The following is a 27,578-nucleotide window of genomic DNA, read 5'->3' on the forward strand; positions in this document are numbered from 1 at the left end:
TTGTGGTGGTGCATGTCTGTAATCCCAGCTACATGGAAGGCTGAGGCAGGGGAACTGCTTGAATGCAGGAGACAGAGGTTGCAGTGAGCTGAGATCACGCCACTGCATTCCAGCCTGGGCAACGAAGTGAGACTTCGTCTCAAAAACAAAAAGCATGGATAAGCTGGAGGCCATGATTTTAAGTGAAATAACTCAGGAACAGAAAACCAAATACCATATGGTGGGAGCTAAGCTATGGATACACAAAAGTATACAAAGTGGTATAATGGATATCCGAGATTCAGAAGGAGGGAGGGTGGAAGGATATTAAAAAATTATATATTAGTTATAATGTACACTACTCGGGTACCAGATGCACTAAAAATCTCAAAATTCACCACTATATAATTCATCCACGTAACCAAAAACTACTTTTACCCCACAAGCTATTCAAATTTTTAAAATATTAAAAATAAAACACACAAGGGTCAAAAAATTTGACTACAGAACTATCTTGTACAGAAAATACATCCTGAACAAAATCAAAAAGCTAACAAAATGTTTGGAAATCATCAAGTCATAAGAAAATAAACGGCTGATTTGCTTGACTTACAGCAGGGGTCCTCAACCCCTGGGCCACAGACCCATACTGGCTCATGACCTGTTAGGAACAGGTCGCACAGCAGGAGGTGGGCAGCGGGTAAGTAAGCGAAGCTTCCTCTGTATTTACAGCTGCTCCCCAATGCTCACATGACCACCTGAGCTCTATCTCCTGTCAGATAAGCAGCAGCATTAGATTCTCATAGGACCACGAACCCCATTATGAACTGCACATGCAAAGGATCTGGATTGCGCGCTCCTTATGAGAATCTAATGCTTGATGATCTGTCACTGTCTCCCAACACCCCCAGATAGAATCATCTTGTTGCAGGAAAACAAGTTCAGGGTTCCCACTGATTATACATTATGGTGAGATGTATAATTATTTCATTATATATTGCAATGTAGTAATGATAGAAATAAAGTGCATAATAAATGTAATGTGCTTGAATCATCCAGAAAGCATACCCCCAACCCCAGTCTGTGAAAAAGTTGTCTCCACAAAACCAGTCCCTGGTGCCAAAAAGGTTGGGGACTGCTAGCTTACAGAGCTTATAAAATTCAGCTTTTTTTAGGAAGATGTGGTCACAGGTGCTGGGGAGCTCTGGTCTGCCACTCCTGCTCTTGACTCAATGCTGCTCACTCTTGCTGAGGAACAGGTCAGTAAGGAAGCCATGCCACATCCATGGTCTTTAAAGATACCAGAAAAACAGCTGTGGAGCCAGAGGTGGTACTTCATGGAATTAGAATAAAACCCCTGGAGAAGGTGTGTGCTGACTTGATCACAGGCAAAAATTTAAAAATCTCAAAGTAAAAGGACCAGTTTGTACGCCTACCAAGATTCTGAAAATCACTACAAGAAAAACTCCTTGTGGTGAAAGTTCTAAGGCATTGGGATGGCTTCCAGATGAGAATCCAAAAGTGACTCATTGACTTGCACAGTCCTTCCAAGACTGTCAAGCAGATTATTTCCATCAGTATTGCGCCAGGAGTTGATTCTGAAGTCACCAATGCAGATGTTTAAGTCAACTATTTTAATAAATTAATTACTAGTTGTTAAAAAAAAAAAAAAAGAAAAGAAAAAAGAAAGAAAAATGGAGCCGGGAGTGGTGGCTCATACCTGTAATCCCAGCACTTTGGGAGGCCAAGGCGGGTGGATCACAAGGTCAGGAGATCGAGACCATCCTGGCTAACATGGTGAAACCCTGTCTCTACTAAAAATACAGAAAAAAAAAAATAGCCGGTTGTGGTGGCAGGCACCACAGTAGTTCCAGCTACTTGGGAGGCTGAGGCAGGAGACTGGCGTGAACCCGGGAGGTGGAGTCTGCAGTAAGCCGAGATGGAGCCACTGTACTCCAGCCTGGGCAACAGAGTGAGACACAGTCTCGAAAAAAAAAAAAATGAAAAAGAAAAATGGAAAACCCTTCAGAGTCCAATGGGCAGAGAATATGAACAGACATTTCACAAAAATAAATATAAATTAAAATAGTCAAAAATTATCTAACAATATGACTATCTCAACTTAAGAATGCAAATTGGAACAATGGAGATATATTTTTCATTGATCAGATTGGGAAACATTTTAAAGCTTAAAAGCATCTAGATGGCATCAATAAGGAACTGGTTGAAGAAATTAAACTCCATCCCTACAATGGAATATTATATAGCCATTAAAAAGAATGCAATAAGAGGCCAGGCGGATGGGCTGGGCGCGGTAGCTCATGCCTGTAATCCCAGCACTTTGGGAGACCAGGGTGGGTGGATCATAAATTCAGGAGTTCAAGACCAGTTTGGCTAACATGGTGAAACCCCATCTCTACTAAAAATACAAAAATTAGCCAGGCGTGGTGGTGCACGCCTGTAGTCCCAGCTACTCAGGAAGCTGAGGCAGAAGAATCACTTGCACCTGGGAGGCAGAGGTTGCAGTGAGCCGAGATTGTTCTACTATACTCCAAACTGGGTGACTGAGTAAGACTCTGTCTCAAAAAAATACAAATAAAAATAAATAAGAGGCCAGGTGGCTCATGCCTGTAATTCCAGCACTTTGGGAGGCCAAGGCAGGAGGACTGCTTGAGCCCAGGAGTTTGAGACCAGACTGGACAATATAGTGAGACCTCATCTCTACAAAATATAAAAAATTAATTAGCTGGGCATGGTGGCTCACACCTGTAGTCTTAGCTGCTCAGGAGGCTGAGGCTGGACAATTGCTTGAGCGTGGGTGGTTGAGGCTACAGTGAGCTCTGACTGTGCCACTACACTGCAGCCTGGGCAACATAGTAAAACTCCATCTCTACAAAAAAAATTAAAATTAAAAATATTAGCCAGGTGTGTTGGCATGTACCTGTAGTCCTAGTTAACTTGAGAGGTTAAAATGGGAGGATTGTTTGAGCCCAGGAGTTTGAGGCTGCAGTGAGCCATGATCGCAACACTGCACTTCAGCCTGGGAGACAGAGGAAGACTCTGACCAAAAATAAAAATAAATTTTAAAAATGACCTTTGACTTGGGGGTTAAAAAAATGGTATCTGTATTGTCGATATGGAAAGATCACTAAGACATAATATTAAGTGATAAAGATGGAACAGAATATATATATCTATCTCTTTAGTATTTTTAAAAGATACATATGTAGTGGTACATGCACAAAAAATGTCATTATAAGAAGCCATTTTTACTGGCTACTTTTGTGCAGAATGACCAGGTGACAAAGGTTTAACATTTTTCATTTTATATCTTTCTGGATGACTTTAATATAACAAATAGCAATTGTGATATTGTTTGAATTCTTATTATGTATATATTTCTATTTCTGAAATGTCAACAGGAGTTAACTAGTGAATCAAATTGGGTTTGCTACTTTATGTTGCTCTGTATTTTTCAAATTATTTTTTGTAAAAGCCTACTCTAAGGTATTGTTTTTCAAACTGCAGCTTATGACCCATTAGTGAATCATGAAATCCATCTACTGAGTTGCAACCAGCATTTCCCCCACCATATCACCGGCAAGTGAAATAACCTGAACTGGACTAAAATAGAAAATGATTGAAAACACCAGTGCACATCATGGATTATGAGCAAGAAAGAGCCAGACCAAGAACAGGCAAGCTGACTCAAAGTTTGAAAACCTCTGCTCCAAGATATTATGTTAGTAGTACTTTGAATAGGGTGCTTAGGGAAATATATTATGTTATAATTAATATTTCAAAACCAAGAATCATTTTATGTTAAATGGAGTTTTTATATGCCAATTCTTAGTATGATCAATTTCCAAAAAATGCTATTAATTGAAATGATAATGGAGAAAATATATAATTTCCGAAAATTCAGAGACAAAACTAAAAGGACAGCTATACAACATACACTGACTTGAATGAAATTGAAAAAAATCAAACTGCCAGGCACAGTGGTTCACACATCTAGTTCCAGCACCTTACGAGGCCAAAGCAGGAGGACTACTTGAGCCGAGGTGTTAAAGACCAGCCTCGGCAACACAGGGAAACCTTGTCTCTACAAAAAATTTTAAAATTAGCCAGGTATGGTGGCATGCACCTGTAGTCCCAGCAACTCGGGAGGCTGAAGTGGGAGGATTGCTTGAACCCAGGAGTTTAAGGATGCAGTGAGCTATGATCATACCACTGCACTCTAGCCTCAGTGACAGAGGAAGACCCTGTTTCTAAAAAACAAAAATTAAAAATGAACCTATATACATACATTTAGAATAGCACCACATTATAAATTATACACATTCATGTCTTTGGAATGGATAAGACTGAAATTAGAGTGTTTACCTATGAAGAGGTCACTAAAATAATAAATTTTTAAAATGCTAGGCTATCTGAAAATTCCAGAATATTGACAGAAGACCACATAGTTCAAATATACATTCAGCGATAATCAGGGCATGCATTTTAAGTTATTGTTTTTGGTGTCAAAGGATGTGTTTGTTCTGATTACAAACACCATCTATTGCCCAGTCTCCTGTTTGGTCAAGACAGATAACTCCAAAATGACTAGCCAGGATTGGGAACATAGTTCAGTCAATAATTAAGTGAAATTAAAGGACTAGGGGAGTATGAAATCAAAAGACTTTGTTTTCATTAACATGGCAACCAAACCGTGTACTGTGTATTATGCAGTCAGAGCAGCCCTGGGAAGCCCTATCTTTTTTTAATTTCATGAACCCCAATGTCATGTATCTTTACTACTTACGTTATCTTTTTCTCCCTTTTATCCAACTCTCCACCCCTCCTCCCCACCAACCCTTGTCTGCTTTTTATTTCCTTTGTTCCTTTCCATTCATTAAATCCATTACTCTTAATGATCTCTCACACTTCCAAATCCCTATGGGGATTATCTATACCACTCATTTGGAAGTCAGCAAATGATCTCTTGTATTATTTATCTTTTTTATACATATCCTATTTTTACATACACTTATATTAACTATTTGGTAAAGTGTAAAGTCATTCCATGTTATGAATGCAGTCAATATCAACAAATATTTTTAGTTATCTTCTTAAGTTCTCATATAACCCAGAAGTCAAAAGTTGTTCAGGGCATGTGTTCTATAACTAAATAGATTCAGGTAATCTACACGTGCCCCAGGAGTGTGGGATCATAGGCCAAGGCTAATTCTGGAAGCAATGAGAGGGAGATGAAGGGAGGGAGAATAGGACCTGGCATGGGCAATGGCAATAAAGATAGAAAGGAGGGGTTAGATAAAAACAGGGCAAGAAAAACTGAATAGGATTTAGTAATTGATAGACTGAGGGAAAGTGACCCAGGATGGTACAAGCAACCAAAAAGATGGTGGTACAATTAGAGATAAGTAAAAGCATTACAGGTTTAAAGTGTGAAGAAATGTAGATTTTTTTTTCTTTCTTTTTTTTTCTTTTTTTTTTTTTTTTGGAGATGGAGTTTCACTCTTGTCACCCAGACTGGAGGAACGGTGCAATCTCAGCTCACCGCAGCCTCCGCCTATCAGGTTCAAGCAATTCTCCTGCCTAAGCCTCCCCAATAGCTGGGATTACAGGCATGCACCACCACACCTGGCTAATTTTGTATTTTTAGTAGAGATGGGATTTCTCCATGTTGGTCAGGCTGGTCTCGAACTCCTAACCTCAGGTGATTGGCCTCCCTCGCCCTCCAAAAGTGCTGGGATTACAGGCGTGGGCCACTGCACCTGGCCAGAAGTATAGATTTTAGTATCAGATGTGATGAACTCAAGACGTTCATGGGGCATATAGTTAGTGATCCTGTTATCTGGATCTGAAGCTCAGGCGAGAGTGCTCAACTGCAGGTAAAGAACTTAGGAGTCATTAGCATAGAGAAGAGATTGCCCAGAAGCATTGTAAGGGAGCAAATGGGAAGGGCATTTAGTAGAGAGCTCTTTTGGAAAATAAGAACATTAAAGGGTCTGAAAAAAGAGACATTTAAGGCACAGGATTACACAGACTCGGAAGGTATGTTTACAGAAGCAAAGCCTCCTTCTCTCAGGAGAGGATATTGTTGTGAAAACCAAGAAAGATTACCTTCCTCCCAGAAGCGGAAACAGATAACAATTTCAGGTATTAAGAGAAATATCTCAGCAAACTAACACAGGAACAGAAAACCAAACGCCACATGTTCCCACTCATAAGTGGGAGTTGAACAATGAGAACATATGGCCACAGGGAGGGGAACATCACACACCGGGGCCTGTTGGGGGCAGGGAGGAGGGATGGCATTAGGAGAAATACCAAACGTAGATGACAGGTTAAGGGGTGCAGCAAACCACCATGGCACATGTATACCTATGTAACAAACCTGCACATTGTGCACATGTATCCCAGAACTTAAAGTATAATAAAAGAATAAAAAACAATAATAATAAAAAAGAACGTGGACCTTAACCTGTTTTCTTTTTTTGTTTGTTTGTTTTTGAGACGGAGTCTTGCTGTGTCGCCCAGGCTGGAGTGCAATGGCTTGATCTCTGCTCACTGCAACCTCTGCCTCCCGGGTTCATGTGATTCTTCTGTGTCAGCCTCCCAAGTAGCTGGGATTACAGGTGCCGGCCACCACACCTAGCTAATTTTTGTATTTTTAGGAGAGACGGGGTTTCACCATGTTGGCCAGGCTGCTCTCAAACTCCTGACCTCGGGTGATCTGCCCACCTCAGCCTCTCAAAGCATTAGGCTTACAGGCGTGAGCTACCGTGCGTGCTCAGCCAACCCGTTGTTTACAACAATGTCAACAGCATGCTGGGTAACACTATTGATAGACTCTTCCAGTTTTGCCTGAGTAACATTGTGGGACACTCCTTTTTGAAATTTTTGAATAGTACCCATACCCTTGATGTCTATAATATCACCTTTCTTGGAGCTTCACATGTATGTGGCCAAAGGAGTAACTCGACGTTTTCTAAAAGACTATATTTTTAAAGAAAATACAGCGGTGCCACTCCTCTTTCCCTTTGTGTTTGTCATTTTGGCAAAGTGGAAGATGGCAGTTCTCGCCAGAAGACATTATTTTTAAATCTCTCTTTAACAGCCAAAAAAAAAAAAAAAAAAAAAACTGAGAAGGCGGCCGGGTGTGGTGGCTCATGCCTGTAATCCTAGCACTTTGGGAGGCTGAGGCGGGCAGATCACCTGAGGTCAGGAGTTTGAGACTAGCCTGGCCAAACGATGACAATCTTTTAGTAGAGACAACGGTGAAACCCCATCTCTACTAAAACTACAAAAATTAGCCAGGCGTAGTCACACATGCCTGTAATCTCAGCTACCTGGGAGGCTGAGACAAGAGAATCACTGAAACCTGGGAGGCAGAGGCTGCAGTGAGCCAAGATCGCGCCACTGCACTCCAGCCTGGGTGACAGAGGGAGACTGTCTCAAAAACAAAACAAAACAAAACTGAGAAGGCTGAAAGGCTAAGTACACAGCCAAAAAATGGCAAAACAGGCATTAAAACACATCTTTGGATACCTTGGTTCTAGATCATATCATCTATCTGTATATGCACACAAACATATAATATTTTTGCTAAAAAATGGGAACACACTAACCACATAGTTTTGTAACCAGCCCTTTTTCACGTAACATATTGTAAACAACTTTTCTGTCAACAAATACTTATCTACAACAGCAGTTTTAACAGCTGCATAGTACTCCACTGCCTGGGTATGAAATTGCTTTAAATAGTATGTTTGGGCCAGGCTTGTTTGGGAAGCCGAGGCGGGTGGATTACCTGAGGTCAGGAGTTTGAGAGCAGCCTGGCCAACATGGTGAAACCCCATGTCTATTAAAAACACAAAAATTAGCTGGGCGCGGTAGCAGGCGCCTGTAGTCCCAGCTACTTGGGAGGCCGAGGCAGGTGAATCTTTTGAACCCGGGAGGCAGAGGTTGCAGTGAGCAGAGATCACGCCACTGCACTCTAGCCTGGGCGACAGAGTGAGACTCCATCTCAAAAATAAATAGTATGTTTATGTTACTCTAATATTATAGTATTTTTTTTAATATTATAAACAATGCTATAATAAATAGTTTGTACATCTGCATGATTAACTCCTTAAGATAAAAATACCCAAAAGAGGAAAGCGCTCTTTTCAGGCTTTTGGTACTGATTCAGTTTCTAGCTACATTTCAAGTGTTCAAAAGCCCTTGTGACTAGTGACTACCACACTGGACAGCACAGATACTTTCCTCATTGCCAAGAGTTCTGTTCAACAGTGCTGGTCTACACTGTGCCAGACCATGCAGATCACTGCTGAATCTTAGGGCATGGCCTCCCACTTCAGCCTGACATTGGAGCCCCTCTCTATCCTCCTACTTCTGAAGGCCACTCTCCACAGTGATTTCTGCTAACCCTGCGGCTGCAGCACATAGGATGTGCACTGGAGAGCTGGTTCTCTCCTCCTGTAACTCCACCCAGGCTAGGAGAATAGAGATTTTTACCTACAGAGATTGTACCGGCCGACACCATTGTTCCTACTCTTGTTTCCAGCCCCAGCTCCCAGTCTGCATACGTTACTAGGTTTATATGGAAGGGCAGGCTCTCTGATCAACCTCTGAGCAAGCTTCCCTCAAGTGTGCTGGCTAACAATGGGCAGGCTGATGTGTATCCTCCCTCTACTCTTACTTTACTGTTTGGTACCAAAGCTCTTCAACATGACACTGTGAGTGAAAACTTTTTTTAATTTTGCAAGGGTGATATAAATTCTTCTGCATTCTACCATTTGGGTGTTTCAACAAAAAACTGGTAAGAAGGTGAAAGATGACTCACCACCTTGGACTAAGAAGTAAAAGCTTTTAAAGCTTTTAGGCATTTCAAATGGTTTTAAATAACAACTTGATATCTCAACTGGCTCTCTTGACTTTTCCATTTGAAATCTGCTTAAGAAATAAGCACCTAGAAAAGGTTTGCCTAACCGAATCCAGCAGCATATCAAAAAGTTTATCCACCACGATCAAGTCAGCTTCATTCCTGGGATGCAAGGCTGGTTCAACATACACAAATCAATAAACATAATCCATCACATAAACAGAACCAATGACAAAAACCACATGATTATCTCAGTAGATGCAGAAAAGGCCTTCAACAAAATTTAACAGCCCTTCATGCTAAAAACTCTCAATAAACTAGGTATTGATGGTATCTCAAAATAATAAGAGCTATTTATGACAAACCCACAGTCAGTATCATACTGAATGGGCAAAAACTGGAAACATTCCCTTTGAAAACTGGCGCAAGGCAAGTATGCCCTCTCTCACCACTCCTATTCAACAGAGCATGATGTATAGACCAATGAAATAGAACAGAGGCCTCAGAAATAACACCTGTGGAGGGGTGCGGGGCTGGGGGAGGGATGGCATTAGGAGAAATACCTAATGTAGGTGACGAGTTGATGGGTGCAGCAAACCACCATGGCACGTGTATACCTATATAACAAACCTGCACATTCTGCACATGTACCCCAGAACTTAAATTAAAAAAAACAAGAAAAAGAAAAGGTTTGTCTTAGTTAAGGGTCACAATGTAATAAGCAAGAAATAGCAGACTGTTACAAATTTATTATGTAAACTGCAAATAGACTTTATACAGGATGTTTAGTCATGTAAATGCAATTTCCTTGAGGTAGAAAGGAAAAATGTATTTTCCCATTATGCCTGCAAGATAATAAATAACAACCCACATGCAATTACAGAATGAACAAAGAATAAAAAACAGAAATTCTAATCTAATTCTAATTCACAATCATGCTAGAAACCCCACTTTAAGAAGCTGTAGTATTCTTGAAATGTTTACACACCATCAAAATATATATACAAGGGTAGAATCTAACCTAATAAAATTAAAATAAAACTTTTCATGCACAAATCATCTATGTGTGATACATCTGAATATCACTACGTATTATTGTCCCAAGCTAATAAATAAGTTTGACTTTAGAAATTTATCATCACAAAAAAGATTATAGTACCAATTATCATTTCATACTCCAACTCTCTCTTTTCAGTCAACAAAATATACACAGAGTTGAAAATATGATATATAACTGGTAGATCACATATAACAATGCAAAGTACTAAACACCATTTAAAAAGAAAGAAGGCTTATGACTAGAAAAAGTAAAAGCAATAGAAAAGCAATCATTTATAACAAACTAATCTTGAAGCCAACTCAACCAAACACAGCCTTCACTTGATGCTTTGTCGAAGAGTCAAGACTCATGTAAGAGAAGATCTGGTCTGGCTCTTCAGCAACTCACTGGGGAGTCATTTGTTTTTGTGGGAGAGGCTCTGAAACCATTATGTTCTATCACTGCCAGAACTGGCTGATTTGTCTAAAGGATCAGGAGCCAAACACATAGAAACAACTATGAAAGAACCTGGGATCATCAGTCAAAAGACATACCAAGCCTAAATGGAAATATACTAATACCCCTTGTCTCAGTCTGTTTGGGCTGCTATAGAAAATTACCATAGAAGGGTTGGCTTATAAACAAAAGTAATTTATTTCTCACATTTCTGTAAATCAGGAAGTCCAAGATCAAGGCACCAGGAGATTTTCTGTCTGGTGAGGTCCACTTCCTCAGAGACCAGCATCTTCTCACTGTAACCTCACATGGTGGAAGGGGTAAGGGGTCTTTCTGTGGTCCTGTTTATAAGGGCACCAATCTCATTCATAAGCGTGGAGCTGCAGTGACTTAATCATCTCCCAAAGGCTTCACCTCCTAATATCAACACCTTGAAGGCTAAGATATCAACATATGAATTTTGGAGGGACACAAACATTCAGACCATATCCTCCCTCCCGTGGAAGACACAAGGGGAATCTAATCTACAAGGCTACAGACTTCATTTCTGCATTAGATTCATGTATTGCATGTAAAAAACAACAAAAGGGGCAGAGGGGTTAGCTACAACTGATCTAATCTTATATTGTCTATAATAAGAGCTTACAATTGTTTATGAACATTAGAGACATCCATTAAAAACTATAAAGTTCTCAAAATCAAGAAAAGCAATGTAATAAATGAGTTATTTTATAGAGAAAAAAAAATTCAAGTACATGAAAAAGCCAAAATCCTCCACTAATAAAACCTAATGAAAATAGGAATGATACCTACAATAGGTTTCTTAGGAATATATTGTGATATAAAATATTAATGTCTACATATTTCTATGTTAAGAATGGCTAGACACTGAATGTCAGCTATTTTCTGTAGAGAGGGGTTAACAAAGTAATAAATTGTGCTTATTTATTAATTATACCTTCAACATTTAAAACTAATTACTTTCTTAAAGAAGAGCTTGCCTTGACAATATCCTTGGTAAATGAAGACATTATTTGGATTTCAAAAGAGTATTTGAATTATGTAAGTCTTACATTTTATACCAGGATCAACAAATGTACTCTTACATACAACAGCTTTAAAAGAGGTAAACAAATTTCCTTATCAATTAAAACCAGGAATGTCCTAGTGCTTTATTCAAACCTTAAGAAATATTTTTGTGTAGCAAAAAGAAAAAAAAATCACTGGAAGACAACAATATGACACTTGTAAGTAAAAGGAAAATATCAGGTCTACCTTGATGGAGAATTTATATATGAACTAAATATACATAGCATGAATATTAAATAGATTACAATGGGCTGGGCACAGTGGCTCACACCTGTAATCCCAGCACTTTGGGAGGCCGAGGCAGGCGAATCACCCGAGGTCAGGAGTTTGAGACCACCCTGGCCAACATGGCAAAACCCTGTCTCTACTAAAAATACAAAAATTAGCTGGGCGTGGTGGCGGGCACCTGTAGTCCCAGCTACTTGGGAGGCTGAGGTAGGAGAATTACATGAACCCAGGTAGGCGGTGCCGAGGTCACAGTGAGCCGAGATCGCACCACTCCACTCTAGCCTAGGCGACAGAGTGAGACTCCGTCTCAAAAAAAAAAAAAAAAAAAAAGATTGGCTACTTTTTTTTTTTTTTTTTTACTGCAGTGACACAAATTTACAATGCTCTAGGACAGTGTCTCCCCAAATGATGTTATGTAGGCTATTAACAGACATGCTATTCCCCCCGTAAAAAAAGTTCTCAGTTCAAGTAAGTTTGGGAAATGCTGACTCAAACAGGTTTCTTGACTGAGTAAGTAATACAGCACTTAACAGGCTAAGGTGTTATGGACCTCCAAGAACAGGTAAGCAACCTTTGCTAAATATATTTGGCTATAGAATCATCTCATCTCTTCCAAAGCAGAGCTGCTTCTCCCATTTCCAGGTACTAATACTCTATGGAACATAATTTGGGAAAGAAACACTACCCTCAAGATAGTCTGTATGTTCTATGTTGGATAGAAACATCAGTTTACTAGATAAAGATACTGAATCAGCACTAAATAATGTTTGAGCTTTAGAAATAGCAGACCTCTGTAGAACTATAATACTAGCTGCTATGGACAATTTCTCTTCTAGCAGATTTCACAAAAGAAGACTGGGCCTTTGCCTTATTCTCATTCTCATTCCCCATCCCACTTCACTCTTGTCTTTGGGGTTCTTGCTGCGCAGGTTTCCTTGCTAAGGCAGAGGAAGCAGAGATGATGAAATGAAAACAGATCTAGGGAAGTCAGCAGGAGTGTGGGGAAGCAGGATAAACAGGATGTTTATCCACAGTGGCTAGAAAGCATGTCATTAAAGGAGTAGGTTAGCTAAAGGGGTCAAAAATTAATGCCAATAGAACAGACAGAATAAAGTTTCAGGTCAGAGAGGCATGTGTGAAACTAACAAAATAAGAAGTTAAGTAGATTCAGAGTAAGATGGCAGGGAAAGTGTAAACAGTTTGAGACATACTGTTCATCACAGTTAAAAAGCAACATACAGCTGGGCGTGGTGGCTCACACCTGTAATCCCACCACTTTGGGAGGGCGAGGTGGGCAGATCATGAGGTTAGGAGATCGAGACCATCCCGGTCAACATGGTGAAACCCTGTCTCTACTAAAAATACAAAAATTAGCTGGGCGTGGTGGCATGTGCCTGTAATCCCAGCTACTTGGGAGGCTGACACAGGAGAATCGCTTGAACCAGGGAGTTGGAGGTTGGAGTGAGCCAAGATCATGTCACTGCATTCCAGCCTGGTGGCAGAGTAAGATCCCATCTCAAAAAACAAACAAACAAAAAAAAAGCAACATACTAGGCACAATAAAATACCCTGCATGAGACTGCCTTGTGGTGATTTATCCTAGGGTTCTTTGTAACTAGCAAAACTCCTAGCTGGGTATGATGTTGCAGGCCTGTGGAGCCCAAGGCAGGAGAATGGCGTGAACAAGGGAGGCAGAGTTTGCAGTGAGCTGAGATCGCGCTACCTTACTGCAGCCCAGGTGACAGAGCGAGACTCTGTCTCAAAAAAAATAATAATAATAAAATAAATTAGCCAGGTGTGGCGGCGTATGCCTGTAGTCACAGCTGCTAGGGAGGCTGAGGCAGAAGAATGGCGTGAACCTGGGAAGGCAGAGCTTGCAGTGAGCCGAGATCACGCCACTGCACTCCAGCCTGGGTGACAGAGCAAGACTCCATCTCCAAAATAAATAAATAAATAAATAAATAAATAAATAAATAAATAAATAAATAAATTCCTGGGCTCAAGTGATCCTCTTGTCTCAGCCTCCTGAGTAGCTAGGACTACTACCACACCCAGCTAATTTTTTCATTTTTTGTAGAGATGGGGTCTAGCTATGTTGCCCGGGCTGACTTCTATATATTTTCACCAAACATAACATTTTGTAATTTTTCTAAGCACGAAACAACAATATTGAAATAAAATTTCCTTTGGTTTTAAATTTTTTACTTTGGTAATGTTTTACTAAGAAAAGAATTACAGGCTGGGCACTCAGGCCTGTAATCCTAGCATTTGGGAGGTTGAGGCAGGAGGATTGCTTGAGGCTAGGAGTTCAAGACCATCCTGGGCAACATGGCAAGACCCCATCTCTACAAAAAATTTAAAAATGTTTTAAACTTTAAAAAATTTGTTTCAAGAAAACCTTACTGAGTATTCCTTCTTTTTATTGAGGTAAAATTGACATAACATAAACATCACCATTTTAAAGTATGGAATTCAGTGACTTCCAGTATATTCCCAATGTTGTATAACAATCACAATTATATAATTCCAGAACATTTTTATCACCCCCAAAAAGAAATTGCATATCCATTAAGCAACAACTCCCCATTCTACTTTCATCCCAGCCCCTGGCAACCAATAATCTGCTATGTCTATGGGTTTGCTTATTCTGGACATTTCATGGCAATGAAACCATACAATATATAGCTTTTGGTGTGTGGGTTCTTTCACTTCACATAATGTTCCCGAGGTTCATCCATGTGTGGCAAGTATCAGTACTTCACTCCTTTATATGGCTGAATAATATTCCCTTATATGGATATAGCACATTGTGTGTATCCATTCATCAGCTGATTGGTATGACGGTTATTTCTAATTTTTTGTTATTGTGAATAATGCTGCTATAAACATTCACATACAAGTTTTTGTTTCAACATCTGTTTTCAGTTCTCTTGGGTATACAACACCTAGAAGTGGAACTGCTGGCTTATATGGTAACTTTTTGAGGAACCACCAAAATGTTTTCTACAGTGGCTGTACCATTTTACACTCCCAACAGCAATGAATGAGGGGTCCAGTTTCTCTATATCCTCATCAATAGTTGTTATTTCCCTTTTGCTATTATTATTACCATTCTAATGGGTGTGAAGTAGTATCTTGTGGCTTTGATTTGCATTTCTTTCCCTAATAATTAATGATGTTGAGCATCTTTTCATGTGCTTAAAGGTGATTCATGTATCTTCTGTGGAAAAATGTCGTCTTTTTTTTTTTTTTTTTTTTTTGAGATGGAGTCTCACTCTGTCGCCCAGGCTGGAGTGCACTGGCACAATCTCGGCTCACTGCAACCTCCACCTCCCAGGTGCAAGCAATTCCCCTGCCTCAGCCTCCCAAGTAGCTGGGATTACAGGCATGTGCCACCACGCCTGGTTAATTTTTGTATTTTTAGTAGAAACGGGGTTTCACCATGCTGTCCAGGCTGGTCTTGAACTCCTGACCTCGGGTGGTCTGCCTGCCTCGGCCTCCCAAAGTGCTGGGATTACAGGCGTGAGCCACCGCGCCCAGCTGAAAAATGTCTTTTCAAGTCCCTTGCCCAGTTTTTAATGGGGTTTCTTTTTTGTGAATATTCATTTTTAAATCTATTAGGCAATCGCCTTTTCTTGAATTCTTCAAGTTTGTAGACTGCTTTTAGCCATACTTTGGTAGAATGTTTAACATTTCCTCACCCTTCTCTGAATTTACATCTTATAATGCTCTCTAGGGCACTGAGGACCAGCTCATGATACCTAACATATCTAAAAGTAGCTTAATCATTAAGTGAAAAAGACAACATTATGCTAATAGACTAATAGGGTCAAAAATAACTTGGTCATTTAAACTCAACCAACATTTTCTGAGCACTCCTATATTCAAGGCGCTGTATGTGGTTTTGTTTAAATACTTAAGAATCAGAAAATGAGTCTTTAATGTCTTTACAATGGTACTAACTACTCTATCATTCATTTTGCGTATTCAGTTCTTAGGTGGAAACTCTTTTTTTCTGAGACTAGTCGCTCTGTTGCCCAGGCTGTAGTGCTATGGAGCAATCTTGGCCCACTGCAACCTCCGCCTTCCAGCTTCAAGCAATTCTCCTGTCTCAGCCTCCCGAGTAGTTGAGATACAGGTGTGCGCCACCACACCTGGCTAATTTTTGTATTTTTAATAGGGATGGGGTTTTGCCATGTTGGCCAGGCTGGTCTCAAACTCCTGACCTCGCATGATCCACCTGCCTCAGCCTCCCAAAGTGCTGGGATTACAGGCATGAGCCATCGCACCCTGCCATCTTTGGCAGAAACATTTTGTAAATGATCATCAAAGTCTCTGAATCCCAAAACATCAAGCAGTTTGCATTTCAAAACATTTTTATATGATTTAAGTGACAGATAGAAAACAATGGAACATCCTTCTTTTATAAGAATAGTTTTAAATTATTTTCGAGTTGTAAATATTTTTATTTTAGCACCCTAAAATAGTATGGCACTACTTAATGACATTCTTCATGAACAAAAGCATACTACATTTACTAAGAAAGCATGCATTTTCTATCTTGAAGGAAGTGTAACAATGCTAATTATGTTTTACATCCATGAGGCTCATTAAGAGAAATCACATAACTAATATTATAATTTATCTTCTGAGCTTAGGGTAGGCAGATTATTTTTAAAATAAGATAATTAATTTAAAGATATAACATATTTATTTAATTCCATATCTAACATTTAACTTTAAACAATGTTCTTTTAAAAATGAAGGATGCTCAAGTATGGAAAACATAAATATACAAACACATACATAATTTTTATTAGAGTATTTAGCATGATATTACACTGTAGAATTAATAAGCACTCTTATATTTAAAAAAAAAAGCAAGCCACAAAACTCATACTTTCTATTTATTAAAAGTATTAATCACTGGACCACCTATGAGTTCAAATATTTTATCAAACCTTAATTGAAAAATCGTAACAAAGAAAAAAAAGAAAACCTAACGAATGACTTAGGAACAGTATACACCGTATGATCCCAGGTGATGCTGGTGCTGAGGGCTCGGGAACCACACTTTGAAAACCACTGTCTTAGATCATGGCAAAGAATCTTTCTGCAGAAAGATTATAGAAGTATTAAAGAATCTTTCTAGAATATTCAAACATTATCTGAACATGCCTAGAACAGTCTCAGGCTTTGATAAATTCCTCAAGTTAAACATGAAACAGGGGCTCAGGTAATTTCATAAAGGATATACAGATATAGCTATATAGAGAGCAAAGAGAGAAAGAGATCTATGTGATCTCTACTCTCTATATATTGATCTCTGTATATCGATATATAGATAAATATATATATTGGTCCAGTGATCCAGTGATCCAGTGATTGATACTTTTCATAAATAGAATGTTGCTGGGCGTGGTGGCTCACGCCTGCAATCCCAACACTTTGGGAGGTCAAGGTGGATGGATCATGAGGTCATGAGTTCGAGACCACCCTGGCCAACACAGTGAAACCTCATCTCTACTAAAAATATAAAAATTAGTCGGGCATGGCGGCATGTGCCCAGCATGTGTCCCAGCTACTCTGGAGGCTGAGGCAGGAGAATCTCCTGAACCTGGGAAGCAGAGGTTGTGGTGAGCCGAGATCGAGCCACTGTACTTCAGCCTGGGCAACAGAGCGAGACTCTATCTCAAAAATAAATAAATAAATAAATAAATAAATAGAATGTATGAGTTTTGTGACTTGCTTTATTTTTTTACATAGGAGTGCTTATATGATATATACCTATAAATCACATATATAGATACATATGTATATATCCCTTATGAATGACATACTTGGGCCCCTGTATATACAGTGATATATTTTGATATATATGTCTCAAAATAGCACTTTAAATCTTTTTATGGAATAAAGCAGACAATCAATCAATGAGCCCTTAGAGCTGTGAACATATTTTACATTTCAACTGACATGTAGTATATACATTTATACTAACACTCTAGAAATCTCATGAGGTGGAGAAATAAATTCGCCATGTTTCAAAGGTCTCTAACTCTATTATGACTCATCTTTTCAAGACTGTCTCATTTTCTTTATTTCCCTCATTAAACACATTTTAAATGGTACATATAAAAAGTCAAAAAGGAAAATTCCTGGGTACTACAGTTGTATTAAGAGGTGGGGCCTTTCGGGGGTGATTAAGTTCGGAGGGTGGCATCCTCATGAATGAGATTAGTGCCTTTGTGTTTTTGTTTTGTTTTGTTTTGTTTTGAGATGGAGTTTTGCTCTTGTTGCCCAAGCTAGAGTGCAAGGGCGTGATCTCAGCTCATCGAAACCTCTGCCTCCCAGGTTCAAGCAATTCTCCTGCCTCAGCCTCCCAAATAGCTAGGATTACAGGCATGCACCACCATGCCAGGCTAATTTTGCATTTTTAGTAGAGATGGGGTTTCTCCATTTTGGTTAGGCTGGTCTCGAACTCCTGACCTCAGGTGATCTGCCCGCCTCAGCCTCCCAAAGTGCTGGGATTACAGAGGATTAGTGCCTTTGTAAAGGAGGCCTAAAGGAGCCTGTTTGTCCGTTCTGCCACATGAGGCCACCATGAGAAGGCTCCATTTATGATGCAGACAGCAAGCCCTCACCAGACACCCAATCTGCTGGTGCCTTGATCTTGACCCCAAATTTCTGTTGCCTGTAAGTTACCCAGTCCAAAGTGTTTTGTAGGGACAGCCCAAATGGACTAAGACACCAAGTGCCAGGAACAAATGAAAGCCAAAAGAATGCAATGGGCTGATGTATGAAGCCCAGGAAGATTTGAAATTGGGATATAAGCCCTAGAAGCTGGGGTTCTAAACTGTCGTTCAAAAACAGATGACGCCGCCTTAGATGTATATATTTGAGGTGTGGAATTAGCCTCCTGCAGAGTCCAGAGGCCTAGGAAGAGCTACCGTGTCAGTGAAGACAAGACTAGGAAAACTCTATCAACTGGTCTGGCCTGGGGAGGCAATAAGGTAGCTTGTTGTATGTCCTGGGATTGTGTTGTGTATAGTGTGTAGAACAAAAGCAAAGAGAAAAACCTTAAAATCACACACAGAGAGAAAAATGTACCTAGAAAGGCAAGACTATTACACTGATGGCTGACATCATATCAGCAATAACCAAAGCCAGAGAACCATGGAGAAATCTTCCAAGTCCAAAAAAAAAACCCTTCTAATTCTATATCAAGCTAAGTTATATTTTTTAAAATGAGGGCAAAATAAAGACATTTTCAGGCAACAAGTGAAAAAATTTGTCATTCACAGATAGTTGCTGAAAGAATCACTGAAAGATATACCTAAATAAGGAGTATATGCAAAAAAGCAAAATCATATACGTCAATTCAAATAAGCCCTGACTATAAAGGAACTAAAATATATAAAGTTGGGGTAGGGTGTGGAGCAGTTAAGTGAAAACAAGGTAGAACTAAAATAATGGAGAGAAATAGCAGGAGGGAAAGATCTGAGGTAAAGAGTTCTAAAGTCCTCGTACTACTCTGGCAGAAGCTGGGAGGACTCAAAATTTAAGTCAAATATATATGTAAAAATGCAAGTGTAACTACTAAATTAGAAAGAGTGTAAGTCATTTTCAAACCATAAGTTCAGGGAGAAAAAAGAAGTAAGAATAACTCAATTAATATTGCACAAGTCAGAAAACAAGTGGGGGAAAAGCATGAGAAAAAAAACACCACCACAAGAAGACAGCAGAAATAATTCTAAGCCAGGTGCAGTACTAGCCCATGCCTATAATCCCAACACTTTGGGAGGCTGAGGTCGGAAGATCACTTGAGCCCAGGAGTTTGAGACCAGCCTAGGCAACACAGTGGGATCCTGTCTCTACAAAAAATTTTAAAAACAGCCAGGCATGCTGGCTAATTTTTTAATTTTTTGTAGAGACAGGGTCCCACTGTGCCTATGCCTGCAGTCCCAGCTATGTGGGAAGCTGAGGTGAGGGTAGCACTTTAGCATAGGAGATGGAAGCTGCAGTAAGCCAGGATCTTATCACTGCACTCCAGCCTGGGTGACAGAGTGAGACTCCAACTCAAAAAATAAATAAATAAATCTAACCATATGATTAAATACATTCATGTAAACAGATTAAACTCTCCCAATGTAAAAAAGATGCTTAAACTAGAAAAGACAATAAAGTTAAAGGAAAATAAAAACAGATTCCACAAAATCCTATTTCAGTTAGAAAGCTGCTACTGTTTCTCTTAAAGAGCTGCAGTAGTAAGCAGTATGGTTTTCTTGTTTTGTTTTGTTTTGTTTTGTTTTGTTTTGTTTTGAGACAGAGTCTCACTCTGTCGCATAGGCTGGGGTGCAGTGGCACAATCTCGGCTCACTGCAACCTCTGCCTCCCAGGTTCAAGCGATTCTCCTGTCTCAGCCTCCTGAGTAGCTGGGATTACACGCACGCACCACTACGCCCGGCTAATTTTTGTATTTTTAGTAGAGATGGGGTTTCACCATGTTGGTCAGGCTGGCCTTGAACTCCTGACCTTGTGATCCACCCCACTCGGCCTCCCAAAATGCTGGGATTACAGGCATGAGCCACTGTGCCCTGCCATGGCAGTAGGTTTAACAATCCAATTGATTGCCCCAAGTGTTCTGAAAACCCTGATTCATGAAGTTATGTAGCAGCAAAGAGAACCAGAATTCCCAGTGCTTTGAGACTTGTTCTTTACAGAATCAATGAACTTCTCTGCAATAGAAAATAACCTCATAATCCTCTCCTATTTCTCAAGAGAAGTTCTTGACAAGGCAGTGATTCAAAGCCCTGACTAGGTTAAAGTGGGACTTTAGAGACCTTAGACAAGACTTCTTTCACGATCTTTGGCAGAGTCTTTGATGCCAATGTACAAGCAATGATTCATAGTGGCTCATGGAGCTTCTTCCTTCACCAAAGCAGCAAAACCAGATGTGCTGCCAGGTACTCAATCAGTTTTGCTGGCAAGCCACTCTTCACTGTTTTATGTCTCAATGGTCTTTCCAGTTTCCAAAATGTGTTCACGAAACAATAATTCTTTGATGGCATCAGCATGCTCTCAAATGACAAAAAAAGAGAAGCTAGCTTCACTAAGATACATCAGAATTACATTTGGGCCAGGCAAGGGTGGCTCATGCCTGTAATCCCAACACTTTGGGATGCCAAGGCAGGCAGATTACCTGCGGTCAGGAGTTCGAGACCAGTCTGGCCAACATGGTGAAATCCCATCTCTACTAAAAGTACAAAACTTAGCAGTGTGTGGTGGTACGCACCTGTAGTCCCAGCTACTCGGGAGGCTAAGACAGGAGAATCGCTTGAACCCTGGAAGCGGAGGCTGTAGTGAGCTGAGATCATACTACTGCACTCCAGCCTGAACAACAGAGCAAGACTCAAAAAAAAAAAAAATAATAATTCATTTGGTTACATGCTATACACATCAAATGGCACAGTTGCCAATTCCTTTAAAACCTTGATTTGGGGCCAGGTGTGGTGGCCCAGCCACCTGTAATCCCAGCACTTTGGGAGGCCAAGGTGGGCGGATCACCTGAGGTCAGCAGCTCAAGACCATCCTGACCAACATGGTGAAACCCCGTATCTACTAAAAATACAAAAAAATTAGCCGGGTGTGGTAACAGGCGCCTGTAATCCCAGCTACTCAGGAGGCTGAGGCAGGAGAATCGCTTGAACCCGGGAGGCGGAGGTTGCAGTGAGCCAAGATTGCACCACTACACTCTAGCCTGAGGGACAGAGTGAGACTGTATCAAAAAAATAAAAATAGAAATAAATAAATTAATAAAACCTTGATTTGAGAGACTGCAAGGAAAAAAAAAGTCAATTCTAGGGGAGTAATACCATATGTTAGAGGCCTTCATTGTTCCCCTGCACCCAACCACAAACCATCCAGAGTTTAGAGGACTTCACCAAGGCCTCTCCAATCATATCATTTCTTTTGCTTGCAAGATTTTCTAAGATAAGGCTTTTGTGGGGGCACAAATTCAAGTTGAGGTAAGGTCCCCAGCCTTTTCAAATTAAGCCACCTCCTTATCAGATAAAAGGATTCCCAACACCCAATATTTTCTGGCTAGGCACATATAATAAGGGTTTTCTTCAGCTCTGTTGACCTCTTGCTTCCATTAATAAGACCCTTGCCAGATAAGAAAAACATGACTTGTATTTCCTTGCACATTCATTCTTAAGAGTAAGATCAGGCCGGGCGTGGCAGCTCACATCTGTAATCCCAGCACTTTTGGAGGCCAAGGCGGGCGGATCACAAGTCAAGGGTTTGAGATCAGCCTGACCAACATGGTGAAACCTCGTCTCTACAAAAACTGCAAAAATTAGCCAGGCGTGGTGGTGCACACCTGTAATCCCAGCAACTCGGGAGGCCGAGGCAGGAGAATCATTTGAACCTGGGAGGTGGAGGTTGCAGTGAGCTGAGATCACGCCACTGCACTCCAGCCTGGGCAATAGAGTGAGACTCCACCTCAAAAAAAAAAAAAAAAAAAAAAAAAAGAGTAAGATCAAAGGGCACTTATCCTACTTTTTCTTTTCTTCTTATAATTTCTCTTATCTGTGTATGTGTAGGATTTTTTTAGATTTAAACTAGAACCTGAATAAATACATCTGACATGGTAAATTTTAAATGATTCTTCTCAATGGGAAACTGTTTTATACAGTCTTCACATATAGCAATAATTAAAACTGCACATAATCTAAATGGATATGCTAGCAATCCACAATACCCTATACTTGTGGGGTTTTTTAAATTTTATTTTATTTTTTAAATATGGAACTCTTCACAAATTTGCATGTCATCTTAGCACAGGGGCCATGCTAATCTCTGTATAGTTCCAATTTTAGTGCTGCCAAAGTGAGCACCCTATACTTATTTAAAGTAAGAGATAGGAAACAAATTCCTAAGCAATTTTGACTTAAAAAAAAGGTTTTAGTCGGGTACAGGGCTCATGCCTGTAATCCTAGCACTTTGGGAGGTCAAGGCAGGAGGATCACTTGAACACAGGAGTTTGAGACTAGCCTAGGCAATATAGTGAGATCTCATCTTTGTTTTAAAAAAAAAAAAAAAAAAGTTTTAAATATTTAATTTTCAAATTAATAGGAAAATACATTTTAAAAATACTTTCTAAAAAAATATTGTCAACTTTCAGTTTACAGACCCCTCCTCAAAGTCCTAGAGTAAGATAAAGAATTCCTAGCCTAGGCAACATGAGGAGACCCAGTCCCTACAAAAATTAGCCAGGCATGGTGGCACGTGCCTGTAGTCCCAGCTAGTCAGGAGGGTGAGGTAGGAGGATCACCTGAGTCTGGGGAGGTTGCAGTGGCAGTGAGCCATGATCATGCCAATGCCCTACAGCCTGGGTAACAGAGTGAGATCCTATCTCAAAAAAAAAGGATTCCTGATCTTCTATCTCTAATGTTATTATAAAATACACATTCAAAACAAACAACAGTGGCAACTATTAGACTTAACTATTGTGACAGAATGTCTTTTCTAAAGATGGTCACAACAGTATCTCTGTACCACATGCTCTTCCAAAACCTTGTCAACTCCCTCAGCAAAAGATGAAGTCTAATTCCCCTCCTCTGTCTGAGTGTACACTTGTAACCAATAGAATGTTGTGGAAATGACAATGCTCAGCTTTCAAGGCTTTGTCAAAAAAAAAAAAAAGATTTGTCATTGTTCACTTTAACACTTGAGGCCGCCAGGTTACACACAAGCAAGGCCACATGAAGGCAGTCTAGTCAACAGTCCTAGTCTAGGTACCAGACACATTTTGGTCCCCAGGAGTCAAGTGTGTCCATCTCAACTTTCCAGTCTTCCCAACTGAGATCCCAGGCACCACAGGGCTGAGAAAAACCTCTCCCCACTGTGCCCTTTCAGAGGGCACAACTTGCAGAATCGATGTGCATAATAAAAAGAGTGTTTCACGCCACTAAGTTTTGGAATGAGTGTCAAACAGCAGTATTAACAATAATAAATATATTAGGGGAAGAAAATTAACCCTGTCTCGGCCGGGCGTGGTGGCTCACGCCTGTAATCCCAGCACTTTGGGAGGCTGAGGTGGGCGGATCACAAGGTCAGGAGATCGAGACCATGGTGAAACCCCGTCTCTACTAAAAATAGAAAAAATTAGCCAGGCGCAGGGGCGGGCGCCTGTAGTCCCAGCTACTCGGGAGGCTGAGGCAGGAGAATGGCGTGAACCCGGGAGGCGGAGCTTGCAGTGAGCCGAGATTGCGCCACTGCACTCCAGCCTGGGCGACAGAGCGAGACTCCGTCTCAAAAAAAAAAAAAAAAAAAAAAAAGAAAGAAAATTAACCCTGTCTCTAAAATTGGATATTTTTTAGTCTAAACAATGCTAGGCTCCTGACCTACAAAACACCAACAAAGTTAAATGCAATAAAATTACATACGGATTTTCTCTTGTGTCCACCACCAAAAGTTCTAAATAAAACAAACTTACACTAATTACTCCTGATTTTCACAAATGACAATTAAAGGCCTTTTTATACTTCAGCTCTTAAATAAGTCTCACAGAAACTGTGTGAACAAAGCCATGCCCACAGGCTCAAATGCTAGCTAGCTAAATTGTTAATATAAATTGTGATGTTTCTTCCCTTGCTATTAGAATATTCTCTTTCCGTTATCTAGAAAAAAATCATTAACAAAATCCAATAACACTGAATATGTCTTTTATATGTGGTTTACAATTGATAGTAATCATTTACTGCACAAGCTAAGACTGGAAGACATACCAACATCCACTAAAAAAAAATAGTTTAAAAGAAAGTAATTTTAAAAACTAGCCATTATACATGCAACGAAGTACATAAAATTTTATTAAATTGCAATCCCTGACTCAAGGCAATAGAAACTAGATCCAAAATAACCTCTCTAGCTTTACTATTCAGAAAGATCCCTTCTATCTCTTCAATATCTGGAAAGAAAAACAGAGAAAGAAAAAATACAAGGCCAGACGTGGTGGCTCACGCCTTTAATCCCAGCACTTTGGGAGGATGAAGTGGGAGGATCACCTGAGGTCAGGAGTTCGAGACCAGTCTGATCAACACAGAGAAACCCCGTCTCTACTAAAAATATAAAAATTAGCCAGGTGTGGTGGCGCATGCCTGTAATCCCAGCTACTTGGGAAGGCTGAGGCAGGAGAATCGCTTGAACCCGGGAGGCAGAGGTTGCAATGAGCTGAGGTCGCACCATTGCACTACAGTCTGGGCAACAAGAGTGAAACTCCGTCTTAAAAAAAAAAAAAAAAAAAAAATCAACCAAACAACTACATAATGTGGTAAAAGAGTATGACTGACCACAATGCCCTGCTCATCCTTAGGGACATCAAGGTGAGCTGTCCAATCTTCCTTCCCAAATTTTACTGTATAGTCCTGGGTCTACGTGGAAAGGTTCTGGAGCAGAAGAGTGACACAACTGTATCGAAAATTTGAGATCAGTCCAGTGGCTTTGTTTAGGATAGGCTGGCAGAGAGGCAAGGAGAACAGAACACTAAAGCTTAGGCACAACAAGATAATAAAGGCACACTAAAAGTAAAAATGAAAAAGCTAAAGTTGAAAAGCTTTTTGAAAGAAAAAACATAGAAGACTTGGCAATCAAGTAGGGTGAATCTTCAACTATTACACAAAAGATCTCTTCTAAATTTATTAGATAGCTAGATAAGATCTTTTGTTTTATTGTTTCTGTGCTGGAATTAAGTATGTCTAAAACTACAGTGCAATATTAGAAGTATTAATATATCAACACCTAGGTGGAAAATGAAATATACAAAATTACTCAGAATTTTCAATTATACAGATACAGGAAGGGTACCAGCTATTGGAGTCTTTCAAAATGGCACTATGAATACAGAAATGAATACAGCCAAGTGAGCAAAATCAAAGCGTCTCCAACTGATACATACTATGTGAGTTCCAATAGCACAGAATTATTATTGAATGCATTTTTCACTATTATATCTCCAGCATCTGGAACTTGTTGAATGAGCAAATAATTGAAGTATACTAAATCTAACCTCCATAAAATATAATTTATGTTAGTTTCAAAGGGTATCTTATGGCTCTGTAGCTTTCAAAAACCACAGCAACAAAGGATAGAGAACGGTAGCCAAACTAGAATATGGAATAAATCATGCTTTTGGATGTTAAAAAATCTCAAAAGACTGAGGAAATAGAAATTAAATTTAGCGAGACAGAACTAAGAGGAGGAAAACATGGGATTAATAATTTTAATTATAAATATAATATCTTCCCTAAACCCTCTCAGAAAAATAATAACTCAAATGTTGAGATGAAACTGAATATTACTAAACACAGATAGTAAGAAACAGCATAAAATGGGTAACATAATTTATACAATTTAAATACAAAAAGATTTAAAATATCTTAGCATTGATTTTACAAAATCAGTAGACAGAGAGAGAGAGAGAGAAACAGATCCTGAACAAAATCCACCATCCCTCATGCAGCCTAATTGGCTGAGAAATCATCACAAGGGTAATATGGGCATTGCACTAACAGTCTCATAAGCAGCCAATCAGCTTCTGGGTACAGATAATAAGCACCTTTAAATAGAACCTAGAAATTATTTCACTAAAATTTAGCAGTACTTAAGTTTTTTATTTAAATTGTTCAAGTCTAATTATGAGAGGGGAAATGTTGACTTAATACAAATTCAAAGATAAACTTTTACATAAGCAAGATAGGAAGTGTACTTTATTTACATCAAAGTGTAAAATCCTTTGTTACATCCCGCTTAACAATGCTTCTAAAAGAAATAAACAGTTATGTTCTATTGGCTTGTATAAATAAACTCTTCCAGAAAGCATTTCTTTTTTTTTCAATCCAACTTGTAAAACATGCCATGCTTTCCATAAGAAACTAGTAGGGTGTTGCTATGGGAACAACATTTTAATACCATTTTTAAAACACCAGTAGCTTCAAAGAATAATGAGGTAAAGAAAAATGAAGGGAAACTACTCTTATCTGATTGGGAAAAAAGATAATCCTAGTATTTCATGATGCAACTGTTATAATCATGTTATAATCAGGCAGCAACTAAGCATTTCACATACTTTTTCTGTACTTGGGAAGGAGAGTATTAGGGAATACTTTAGGAGATAATTAGCAAAGGTAAATTAATGCAAGCATTTTGAGTAAGAATAAACAGATGTTACCAGGTCCTTGTTCCAAGAAAGGAGAAAGGAAAGGACTCCGGTGTGTTGAAATTCTGAAACACTATCTCTAGTCATAGTCCTAGAAAACCCTCTGAATCAAATATAAGTGTTCTTTCAACTCGAGCATAAAGAAAATGGGAGAATTATTAAGTAATAATTGATACATAAGTAATGCCTGAAAATGTTCCATTTAGAAAATGTCCCCAGTTATAGATACCTAAGTGAATGGGGTGGGAGGGATCTTAAATCTTAATTGGGTAATTTAGAAAAATATTTTGAACTAGTGGTTTACACTTATTTCATCTGTTAATAAAAAACTCTATTTTTGTTAATAGCAAAAAAAAACCACAATTGAGTGGGAAAGAAAGATCACTACACACTTCCAAAATTGAACCTGGCCTACAGAGAGCTGGGCTTTTTAGACTCCAGACTTAGACAAAGGTGCTGGAAAAAAGTCCACTGATTGCAGTCATTTTGCTACAGAGCAAAAAATATTTACTTCTAAGTTCTGAAGAGTAACATGGAATATATGGGAGGATTAATAACAATACTTTGCATTTTCATAATCCCATAAAGTCTACAAGGTACTCTCGTATAAATTAAATCACATGTCATTTTTCCCCTAAGATAATCAAGCTGGAAAGAACAACTATTATTCA

The 27,578-nt window shown here is 39.4% G+C and overlaps 1 protein-coding gene and 1 pseudogene across 15 annotated transcripts in view; both read right to left on the reverse strand.

The window, feature by feature from the left end:
- The window catches only part of LOC105492072 (cyclin dependent kinase 19), a 216,702-nt gene that overhangs the window by 99,516 nt on the left and 89,608 nt on the right, over positions 1-27,578 (reverse strand). The gene's annotated exons all lie outside the window — the stretch shown is intronic.
- LOC112428517 (U6 spliceosomal RNA) lies at positions 22,488-22,585 on the reverse strand (annotated as a pseudogene).

This window comes from Macaca nemestrina, chromosome 5 (genome assembly GCF_043159975.1).
Source record: "Macaca nemestrina isolate mMacNem1 chromosome 5, mMacNem.hap1, whole genome shotgun sequence".
Taxonomy (NCBI): Eukaryota; Metazoa; Chordata; class Mammalia; order Primates; family Cercopithecidae; genus Macaca; species Macaca nemestrina.